This window comes from Dermochelys coriacea, chromosome 5 (genome assembly GCF_009764565.3).
Source record: "Dermochelys coriacea isolate rDerCor1 chromosome 5, rDerCor1.pri.v4, whole genome shotgun sequence".
Taxonomy (NCBI): domain Eukaryota; kingdom Metazoa; phylum Chordata; order Testudines; family Dermochelyidae; genus Dermochelys; species Dermochelys coriacea.
This window is the reverse complement of record NC_050072.1, coordinates 105,253,748-105,265,950: the sequence shown is the minus strand read 5'-3', so window position 1 is coordinate 105,265,950 and position 12,203 is coordinate 105,253,748. Positions and strand designations below refer to the sequence as shown.

General features: G+C 44.3%; 1 protein-coding gene across 3 annotated transcripts in view; it reads right to left on the bottom strand.

The window, feature by feature from the left end:
• Nucleotides 1-12,203, bottom strand: part of UHRF2 (ubiquitin like with PHD and ring finger domains 2) — a 195,213-nt gene that overhangs the window by 85,525 nt on the left and 97,485 nt on the right. The window lies entirely within an intron of this gene.

The window sequence follows — 12,203 nt, the reverse complement described above, 5'->3', positions numbered from 1 at the left end:
GAACATGAACAAAACTGCAAACGTTAGTCACAGTCACCTTTAATGGAACTCTGGGGGGGGGGAATTATTTTTTACAAGATCTAATAAAGAGAACTTAAAGTTTCACTTTCATTTGGTTAAATGCAGAATCGTTTTTACATAAACCTCAGTGTAATGCATGAGCTCTATTTTTAGCCTTAGGAATGAATATCAGGGATATTTTCTTAATTAAAAATTTAGCCAGGAATTGGAAGAATTTGTTTAATCATTTTTGTCTACTAGAATTAAAACATTCAGATCAACCTGTATTACTGCTAATGTAATACTTGACCAGACTGTTTTTGTCACCACAACTATGGAACTGAGTAACTCCACCACAACCAGCCCCAAGCCCGGTTAAAAAAAGGAAGAGGGTGGTGTCAAGGCTAGCAACCACCCATAAACCTTTGCCAAAGAAATCCCGTTAAATGTGTCCTTTATATGCCTCATATGAACTAGGGTGCTTCCTGGAAGCAAAGAGTAGTGACCTCGTCTGTGTGCTCCTGCAAGGGCTACTGCATCATTCTGGACAGATACGATCAAAGATGGGAGTCCAGAAAATAAGACTGGCATCTTGGAACACAGACATTAACTAGGAAATGTGAGAGGCTGCTTCAAACATTAATGAAAAGGAAAGTACAGATTGCCTGAATTCAAGAAACCAAATGGAAGGGAGCAAAGGCAAAAGATATTGGGGAAGGCTATAAGCTACTATACTGTGCCATATGAGAAAGAGTTGGTAGACAAAGTAATGTGGCAATGTGTAGTGGATGTGGAGAGGATAAGAAAGTGATTTTGGTTCAGCTAGCTCTTGAAAATGGCCCCCTAAAATTTATATGTTCATATGCATCACAAGTGGGAAAACAGACACAATTATACAGAAAGTGATGAAGAATGAGAGAGTCATCACTAGTGCCAACCTTAATGGTTACATGAGAGAGAAGGTAAAGCTTCAAAAGGTAAAATGGCAGTTGTGGATATGGACACAGGAACAAGGAAAGGTAACAGTATGCTCAGATCTATGATTTGATAGGGAATATATTTTTTCACTAAGGAAGAAAATATATTCCCTTTAAAAGTGGTAGCATAGGGGCACAGATGAACTGTTTCCTGATAAACTGAACTGAGCTGAAGAACATCAAAATCTGTAAGGTCACTCCCAGAGAAAGCATTGTAATTCAGCACAGAATACTGGTTCTTGACTATGGGTACATACCGTTCATGAGAAGAAAACAGTCCAAAGCAGTACAGAAAACCAAGTGGTGGAAGCTTAATGGAGCTAGCAAGGCATTTAAAACTGAAGTGTTGGAGATCTCTTTGGAAGGGTTAAGAGAAATACATTCTGGAGGGATCTAGCCAATCCCAGTGGTCTGTCTCTGGCACAGATGATGCAGATGATGAGAGCCCTCATAAGTGATCTTTCTGAGTTGATGCTGCTCAGTATGAGGTTCAGCTGTCCTTTGCTCTGTATATTGTAGAAGTGGATGAAGGGATAGAAATGCACAAGACTAGCTGTGTTTGAGTTTGCTCCCCATTCCGTAGTGCAGCTAAGCAGTGTGGCGGAAAAGTATGTTAATGCACACCAAGATTTCACAGAAATCCTCCAGAGATCTCTAGGAATCTTTCCTGGAGATACTCGCCAATCCTCTGCCAAAGATTCCTTGGCAGAGCTGCTTTGTTCCTTCCCCCATTGTAGGAAACTTTCCAGCACCACTCGGCAATAACTTGTGCAGGGACCAAAGTGGCACACAGGTGAGCAGCATACCTGGATTGGGTCTGAACCTGCAAACGTGCAGCAGAAGCACCCCTGCATCCTTGCTTACCCTCAGGAGTCAGATATCAGCTTCGATAACCATTGCCTGGCCTGTGGAAAATGGTGGCAGAATTTACAATATTGTCCCTATTTGCCTTCACTGATCCCCTGAAAACATCACCTACACCCTACCCGGGCCGAACTCACCATATTTAGGCTGTTTGCAGAGTCAAGGGTCAGTGAGAAAGTAATTGGTATGTTACAAGAAGTGTATTTTACTGTAATGATTTAATGCTGTGTGTGAACTAACAATCATGCTTCTGTGTATTGTTTCTTGTGCTTCTGCAGATGTAGCCTTCAGGGGAACCCCCTACACACCGGCGGAGTGCCTTCTCCAGACAGACGGAAGCAACCAAGTTGTAGCAAGGAGGACATGTTCTGAGAGGTGCTCCAATCCTCAGAGGCCGAAAAAAGTGAACCCAGGGAGGGGAAGAAAATGAAAGGCAGGACAGAAAGGAGAGTAAGAAGCACATTCTAAAGGCCAAGAGTGGATGATAAAAGTGATGAAGGAGCAAACAGAGATGTTAAAGTCCCTGATCACCTAACAGTCAGACTAGATAAATGCTTTCCTCCCCAGCCCCCGCAGCTAATACAGAATTGTTTTCCATGCCCTCCCCAAAATCCTCCCACATATTCCTTGCAATTAGCCGGAATGTCTCGGTGCCCCGTTCATTCTATGACTTTGGACAGCTTCCAAAATTATATCTGGACTTATGCACAGCTCTGAGATCCTACGCTGCTCTTCACTGTTTTCTTCCTTCCCACCATGCCTTTTGTTTGTGTTGATTGGTGTTTAATAAAGAAAAACAAAACTCTTTTTAAGAGAGCCACTATTTATGTCTTACACAGCGATTGCCACTGGTAGCAATATATAAGTGCAATTTAATCATTTGCTTAGTACAAATCCTGCTCAGGAAATCACCACAATTTTTAGGCGAAACAAGCTAACTGAAGTTAATGAAGCATGGCAGACTGCTGTATAGAAATGCACCATCACTGGTGCTCATTATTAAAATGGTGTCCCAAAGCTTCCCTGATTCTAATAGCCCCCCATTGTGCCCATCTAATAGCCATGGTATCTGGCTGCTCAAAATCAGCAGCCAAGCAATCTGCCTCAGTATTCCACCCCGGGGAAACTTTTCACCCTTAGGCCTGGTCTACACTACGAGTTTAGATCGAATTTAGCAGCATTATCGTGATTTAACCCTGCACCCGTCCACAGGAAAAAGCCATTTTTTCGACTTAAAGGGCTCTTAAAATCCATTTCTTTACTCCACCCCCGTCGAGGGGATTAGTGCCAAAATCGGCCTAGCCAGGTCGAATTTGGGGTACTGTGGACGCAATTTGATGGTACTTGCCTCTGGGAGCTAACCCAAGGTGCTCAGCTGGGACCTCTCTGGACAGCTCTCTCAACTCAGATGCACTGGCCAGATATACAGGAAAAGGCCCGTGAACTTTTGAATTTCATTTCCTGTTTGGCCAGCAAGGCAAGCTCACCTGCACTGGTCACCATGCAGAGCTCATCATCACAGGAGACCATGCAGTCCCAGAATCGAAAAAGATCTCCAGCATGGACTGAACAGGAGGTACGGGATCTGATCGCTGTTTGGGGAGATGAATCCATGCTGGCAGAACTCCATTTGAAAAGACAAAATGCCAAAATATTTGAAAAAAAAATCTCCAATGGCATGAGTTAGAGAGGCTATAACAGGGACCCGCAGCAATGCCGCATGAAAATTAAGGAGCTCTGGCAAGCCTACCAAAAAAACAGAGAGGCAAATGGCCGCTCCGGTTCAGAGCCCCAGACATGCCACTTTTATGATGAGCTGCATGCCATTCTAGGGGGTGCAGCCACCACTACCCCAACCCTGTGCTTTGACTCCGTCCAAGGAGTGGCAGGCAACACGGAGGCGGGTTTTGGCGGCGAGGAAGACTATGATGAGGAGGAGGTTGTAGACAACTCACAGCAAGGAAGCGGAGAAACTGGTTTCTCCAACAGCCAGGATCTGTTTCTCATCCTGGACCTGGAGCCAGTACCCTCCCGAACCCACTCAAGGTGGGCTCCCGGACCCTGAAGGCAGAGAAGGGACCTCTGGTGAGTGCACCTTTGTAAATATTATACATCGTTTAAAAGCAAGCATGTTTAATGAATAATTTGCCCTAGCATTCACGGCCAGTAAAGCTACTGGGAAAGTCTGTTAACGTGTCTGGGGATGAAGCGGAAATCTTCCAGGGACATCTCCATAAAGCTTTCCTGGATGCACTCCCAAAGCCTTTGCAAAAGGTTTCTGGGGAGGGCAGCCTTATTCCGTCCTCCGTGGTAGAACACTTTACCACGCCAGGCCAGTAGCACGTAATCGGGAATCATTGCGGAACAAAGCATTGCAGCGTACGGTCCTGGTGTTTGCTGGCATTCAAACAACATCCATTCTTTATCTCTCTGTATTACCCTCAGGAGAGTGACATCATTCATGGTAACCTGGTTGAAATAGGGTGGTTTTATTAAGCGGACATTCAGAGGTGCCCGTTTCTACTGGGCCGTTTGCCTGTGGCTGCACAGAAATCTTCCCCGCTGTTAGCCATGCGGTGAAGCCATCATCCCAGAGAATTGGGTGTATGTGTATGTGTGGGGGGAGGGGTGTTAGTTGGGTTTCTGCTGCACGTGAACCTGGAAACCACAGCTCCTCCTTTTAAATTGCCAACCCATTTTTAATGGGCAACCCAAAAGCTACTTTGGATGGGAAATGAGGGCACTGCTGTTTGAAGCCCTTCCCACATGTTATGAAGGTTAAAGAAGCCAAAAGACTGTGGCTTAACATGGCTGCCTGCAAGCCGAACTCTGCTGCCTGGCCCTGCGTGAATGATCTCTCGCAGCAAACTGGCATACCCTCAATAAGAGGCAAAATGTGACCTTGTAATGAAAGCCCATGTGCTATGTAATGTTAACAGCAAGGTTTACCATGAAAGAGCATATCCATTGTTCTATAAAATGTGTCTTTTTAACTACCACTCTCTTTTTTTTTTCGTCCACCATCTGGATATGTTTCTCATTCCCAGAGTCTAGGAAAGATTAGAAGACGAAAAAAAACGCACTCATGATGAAATGTTCTCTGACCTCATGCTGTCCTCACACACTGACAGAGCACAGCAAAATACATAGAGGCAGACAATCTCAGAGTGCAGGAAAACACAATATGGCCGCGAGGAGAGGTGGAGGGCTGAAGATGGTAGGTGGCGTCAGCTTGCTGAAAGAAGGCAGGAATCAATGCTCAGGCTGCTGGAGGATCAAACTCATATGTGCCAGCATATAGTTGAGCTGCAGGAAAGGCAGCAGGAGAAAAGATCAACACTACAGCCCCTGTGTAACCAACCTCCCTCCTCCCCAAGTTCCATAGACTCCTCACCCAGACACCCAAGAACGCGGTGCGGGGGTCTCCGGTCACTTCACCCCATAGTATTGCCCAAGCAACAGAAGGCTGGCATTCAATAAGTTTTGAAGTGCTGTGTGGCCTTGTCCTTCCCTCCTCCACCACCCCTCCCGGGCTACCTTGGCAGTTATCCCCCCCATTTGTGCGATGAATAAATAAAGAATGCATGAATGTGAAGCAACAATTATTCTATTGCCTCTGCAAGCGGTGATCGAAGGGGGGAGGGGAGGGTGCTTAGCTTATAGGAAAGTAGAGTGAAACGGGGGGGAGGGGAGAGGGTTCCACCAAGGAGAAACAAACAGAACTTTCACACCGTAGCCTGGCCATTCCTGAAACTGGTTTTCAAAGCTTCTCTGATGCGCACTGCGCCCTCCTGTACTCTTCTAACCGCCCTCGTGTCTGGCTGAGCATAATCAGGAGCCAGGCGATTTGCCTCAACCTCCCACAACACCATAAACGTCTCCCCCTTACTCTCACAGATAGTATGGAGCGCACAGCAAGCAGTAATAACAATGGGAATCTTGGTTTTGCTGAGGTCTAACCGAGTCAGTAAACTGCGCCAGCGCACTTTTAAACGTCCAAATGCACATTCTACCACCATTCTACACTTGCTCAGCCTATAGTTGAACAGCTCCTGACTACCGTCCAGGGTGCCTGCGTATGGCTTCATGAGCCAGGGCATTAAGGAGTAGGCAGGGTCCCCAAGGATAACTATAGGCATTTCAACATCCCCAAAAGTAATTTTCTGGTCTGGAAAGTAAGTCCCTTGCTGCAGCTTTTGAAACAGACCAAAGTTCCTGAAGATGCGAGCGTCATGTACCTTTCCCGCCCACCCCACGTTGATGTTGGTGAAACGTCCCTTGTGATCCACCAATGCTTGCAGCACCATTGAAAAGTATCCCTTGTGGTTTATGTACTGGCTGCCCTGGTGGATGGTCCCAAGATAGGGATATGGGTTCTGTCTATACCCCTACCACACTTAGGGAATCCCATTACAGCAGAGGCATCCACTCTGACCTGGACATTTCCCAGAGTCACTACCTTTGATAGCAGCAGCTCAATGATTGCGTTGGCTACTTGCATCACAGCAACCTCCACAGTACATTTGCCCACTCCAAATTGATTCCCGACTGACTGGTAGTTGTCTGGCGTTGCAAGCTTCCACAGGGCTATCGCCCCTTGCTTCTCAGCTGTGAGGGCTGCTCTCATCTTGGTATTCTTGCGCTTCAGGGCAGGGGAAAGCAAGTCGCAAAGTTCCATGAAAATGCCCTTACACATGTGAAAGTTTCACAGCCACTGGGAATCGTCCCAGACCTGCAACGCTATGCGGTCCCACCACTCTATGCTTGTTTCCTGGACCCAGAACAGGTGTTCCACGCAATGAACCTGCCCAACTGACACCATGATGTGCACATTGCAGGGGTCCGTACTCTGTGAGAAGTCTATGTCCATGCCCTCATCACTCATCACCACGCTGCAGTCGCTGCCTCCTCGGCTGGTTTCGTTTTTCTTGCAGGTTATAGTCTTGCATATCCTGCTGTATAATGCGCGCAGTGTTTACAGTGCTCATAATTGCCGCGGTGATCTGAGCGGGCTCCAGGTTCCCAGTGCTATGATGTCTGCGCTGAAAAAAGGCGCAAAATGATTGTCTGCCATTGCTCTGATGGAGGGAGGGGCGACTGACACATGGCTTACAGGGTTGTCTTACAGGAAATTAAAATCAACGAAGTGGGCGGCTTTGCATCAAAGGAAAAACAGAATGGCCCCCCTCAAGGATAGAACTCAAACCCTGGGTTTAGCAGGCCTTTGATTTCATGGAGGGAGGGAGGAGAAAATAAATACAACACAAATCTGGTCTATTTATTGTTTTGATCCACTTCATCTATCTTTATACATCTTGCTGGCAGCAGACGGTGCATTACGACTGCTGGCCATCGTCATCTCCTGGGTGCTCGGTAGAAGACGGTGCAGTATGACTGCTGGCCATCATCGTCTCCTGGCTGCTCATAAAAAGACAGTGCGGTAGGTCTGCCGGCAGGACTGAATCGCCATGAGATGAAACTTAAAAGAGTAATGACCTGGCTGAGTCACTCCCATGTTTGCCCAGGTGCCCTTGACCTCACCAAGGTCAGTTAAAAGAGCACCCTGGAGTACGTCTACGATGGCTACCAGTCATACTGCACTGTCTGCTGCCAAAAAGGCAATGAGCAGCTGCTGTGTAGCAATGCAGTACCGCGTCTGCCAACACCCAGGAGACATACCGTGACGGTGAGCTGAGCAGGCTCCACACTTGCCGTGGTATGGCGTCTGCTCAGGTAACCCAGGAAAAAAAGCACGAAACAATTGTCTGTCGTTGCTTTCACGGAGGGAGGGTGGGAGGGAAGGGGGGCCTGATGATTTGTATCCAGAACCACCCGCAACAATGTTTTTGCCTAATCAGGCATTGGGATTTCTACCCAGAATTCAAATGGATGGCAGAGACTGTGAGATACCCACAATGCAACATTCCGGAGGTCGACAGTTCCCTCAGTACTGTGGATGCACTCCGCCGACTAAATGCCAGATAAATGCACTAAGACTATTTGTGTAGGGACACACACAATCGACTGTATAAAAACGCTTTCTACAAAACCAACTTCTATAAATTCGACCTAATTTCGTAGTGTAGACATAGCCTTTGACTCATAAATATTATGGAGCGTGCAGCAGGCTGCTATGACCCTGGGAGGTCCTCAATCAGGCCTAATCTGCCATAAAGGCAGTGCCAGCATTCTTTTAATCTGCCAAAGGCACATTCCACAGTCATTCTGCACCTGCCCAGCCTGTTGTTGAAGCACTCCTTGCTGCTGTCCAGGTTTCCTGGGTAAGGCTTCTTGTGCCATGGGAGGAAGGAGTACGCTGGGTCTCCCAGAATCACTATGGGCATTTCAACATCCCCTACTGGAATCTTCTGGTCTGGAAATAAAGTCCCTGCTTGCAGCTTTCTGTACAAGCCAGTATTCCTGAAGATGCGTGTGACATGTACCTTCCCTAACCACCCCACGTTGATGTCAGTGAAAAGCCTATGGTGATACTCAAGTGCCTGCATACCATAGGGAAGTATCCCTTTCTATTGATGTACTCCACCACAAGATGGTCTGGGGCCAAAATGGGAATATGCGTGCCATCTATTGCCCCTCCACAATTAGGGAATCCCATTGCTGCAAACCATCCACTATTTCACACACATTGCCAAGAGTTACTGTCCTTCGCAGCAAGATGTTCTCTCATACTTGCATTAACGCTGCCCCAACAGTGTACTTCCTGACTCCAAACTGATTTGCGACCAATTGGTAGCAGTCTGGAGTCACCAGCTTCCACACAGCGATCGCCATGTGCTTCTCCACTAAGATGGCAATTCTCATTTTGGTGTCCTTCGACTGTAGTGCTGGGGCAAACTCCACACAGCTGGGGACTGAAAAGATACATCATTAAACTGAAATCTTCATTACACTGTTTAGATGGGGTATGTCTTATAAGTGTACATTTAGGGCAAATGGATTGAGTATTTCCAGATTTACTATAAACTCAAAATCTGGGAAACTAAATGGGGATGAAACAAGTAAAATAATTGATGGAGGGGATGGGGAAGAAGATGAAAAAGAGGGCTGAGCTGAGGGTGCTAGAGAAGGTACCAGGATTGATAGTGCCTCAGACAGAAAACAAAGTCACACTTCTCTATTGAACTTTACCATTTCAAGAGTGCAAAAAGTCTCCGGGTCCAGTTAAGTGATTTGCTTGGTGTCAGGATCCCAAAGATGCATGTGGTTCTGGTACACTAGAATTATGAAGGGGGCAGTGGTGTAGGGTAAATGCAAGTAAAGCAGATGTGCCAACTTCTTACAGTGTTTCCAAACTTAAGAGCTACATTCCAACACCACAGTGACTGAATACATTAAAACAAATTTACTGTATCTCATCTCTACCTTCTGTGGGAGTCTTCTGCAGTAGTGAGATCAGACACTTTTCAACTTCCTCTGCTATTAAAAAGCTAAACATCTTACCCTCCTTTTTAACTTTCAAACTATTAGTGAAGGAAGGAAAGTAGTCTAACCCAACCTTTTGTCTAAGGTTCTTGATCTATTGAATTTAGTCGTCTTTCCCACCACATTTTTGGTGTAATATGAAAAAATCATCAGCTTTTCCTTTCCATGTTAGATTTTTGAGTTCATGGGCTCTTTAAAGAATGAGTTCCTTAATACTATATTTTAAACATCTTACAGTTAAGGCCTGGGCCTTCGCATTTGGAGGGGGTTTTGGTGCAAGAGAGGTGTGGGCTCTCTCAATAGCTACATTCTGATCAGGAGAAGACACAAAAGCCCTAGCAGCATGGCGGATAAAAATTCCAGAGGCCTCCCTTTTTCCATCTCCTCTGGAAGATCCACCATTCTCAGATTGATTCTCCTTGATCTTCCTTCCAGATCATTAACCTTCTCCTACAGTGCTTTAATAGCCATTTCCTGTGGCTTTGAGATTATATTCATGGTACTCACTGTGTCTTCTAGCAAGGAGAGTCTATTATCAGCTTCCCCGTAGTCTTGATGCCAAGCTTAGCAAATTAGCTTGATGTGTACTAGTAATATGTTTGATCTCAGTTGTATCTTGTGATACTTTTGGTCATGATGTCCATTCTTTTGGAATTTGTTTTAGCCAGTCCATAATTTTATCTAGTCTCAAAGGGGTGGACTCTCCCTGATCAGCCATCCTGGCCCCAGGAGGGCCGTCTGACAACCTCTGTTTTTTAGGATTTTGTGGAAATGTTTGAGACAGTGTGAATCCTCCTATTATTAACAGTTTTATTCCTCTTTTTTGGCAGGCAAGTTTCAGATTTCTATTATAGGACTTTCATGCACAAGACTTTTTTCAGCACAGAATTTTTATTTTGATACTTAATAAATGCGTCAGGGAAAATTTAATAAGCATGTATTAAATGGAAAAATTCTGGCATTCTTTAGTTTTCCATCAAAAGTAGAATTAACTGTGCAGCTTGAGAAGAAAATTTCTGCTCTCTACATTATCACTTTTGGAAAGGACAGGGATTGTGGCTGGTCTGGATGTATATATAGTAACACAAGGAATACATTCCTTGACGCTGTCTCCAGAACATCAAATTTAATTCATTTCATGGAACACATGTGGGATAGCCCCTTTCTGGATTTTGGGGCCTGAATCTGCTGCCTATTAGGTTACCTAAGGTCATGGCTCTTCTGAGCATACATATGGGTGCAAGCATCAAACAGCATTTAGCTATATACATTTAACTGGCAATGTTCAAGTGCAAGTGGAAGCTAGAGGGTTAAGTATGGAGGAAGTATACTTTATTACTTACTAATATAGCTTAATAGATGTGCATGGTGATTTACAGAACAAAGAGACAGATTCCCTGTCCAGAGAAGCTTACAATATAAAGAACAGAGGAATAAGAGGGATTGTTTGAACTTGGGAGGACAAGAGTGTTATATGGGCCACATGGGAAGCTAGCATTGGAGTCTTGGTGGTTAAAATTTTTAAGTTATTAATCATTTTCATATGATTAGAGCTATAGCTTTATAAAAGAGCTTGAAGAACTTTGTTCAGAGATTGTCTTGAGAGGAACGAATGCATGGGGGGCAGCATGAAAAAAACTTGTAAGTGGCTGTGGGAGAAGAATATAAAGTTGGCATCCAGATTAACAATTTGTATTGTGCAAAAGGATTATAAGCACAGTTGATGATTATATATGCTAAAGACTGTGATAAATTAAGAATTAATTCAGCAGATACACTATTGTTAATTTATTTCACTGCACAGCAGCAGGTATAATGTCAGTGTGTGTCACATTTCCCATGGCCTCAAAACTGTTCTACAAAACCTGCAACTATACTCGTAAAACAAATAATTAGGTGAACAAATGCAAAGCAAATGTAACTTAATTTTACATGTGCAGTTTTGGGGGCACCACAGAATTGTTCCTCAAATTGTCAGTTCACAATAAAAATATTTTTTAAAAATATTTTCTGTTGCATAAAAATAATCTTAAAATGAAACTGACTAGAAATTAACTATGAACAAAAGTGAAAGTGACTGTATTTTCATTTGCCAATCTTGAGAAAAATGAAAAAACCCATAGCATAAGAAGTAAAACGTAGATTATTTTAAATCCTTTCATTTATAAAAAAGTTAAGAGTAGGAAAGGGAATTTGCTTTTTTAAAACAGTGATATCTAACACAGTAGTGTACTGTGAAAGGGACAAAGAAACAGTGGGCACACTGTCTCTTGCATTAAAGAACAACTGTGCAAAGGACCCCAAAATGTGGCTGTTTTTTGTCACAACTCTGACTAACATAATTCAGCAGCATCCACTAATGATGATGTCCTCTGCCTCTCATTTGCATTTCCATTAGAAACACCATTTTACCAATACCTTTTTCATTTGGTAGAAATTTTGATTTTGGGTGAAACTTTGTTTCAAGCTTTGAGATAAGAAGCCAGTGTCTTTTTTGGTAAAGGGAATTTAGTGCCAGGAAGATCAAAGGTGGCCAAGTGATGGCCCTGGAGACTGAAGTCCTCTGTTTATTCACAGAATAAGTTCAATAGAAGCCGTGCCCGTGTAAGCTTCCTCAGACTACCTGCTAATGTTCTTTCACTCTTAGAGATGTCGGGACTGAACTGCAGCTCACGCAATAGGCCCATTCAATCCTTGGCCTCTGCTCAGAATATAAACAAAGATGCCAATTGTGATGGTAGTTTTTGTGATTTGTATACCGGTCCACTAGGAATCATCTAAGGGCTACCAGTGGTTGTCCCCTATTTCCCTGCTTGTAACATTTTGAACTGATGATTTAATATGCTGATATATTACATCAAAAATCCATTTCTATGTATTTCCATATAACGCATGGCTCATCAAAAAAGTGGCAACAGA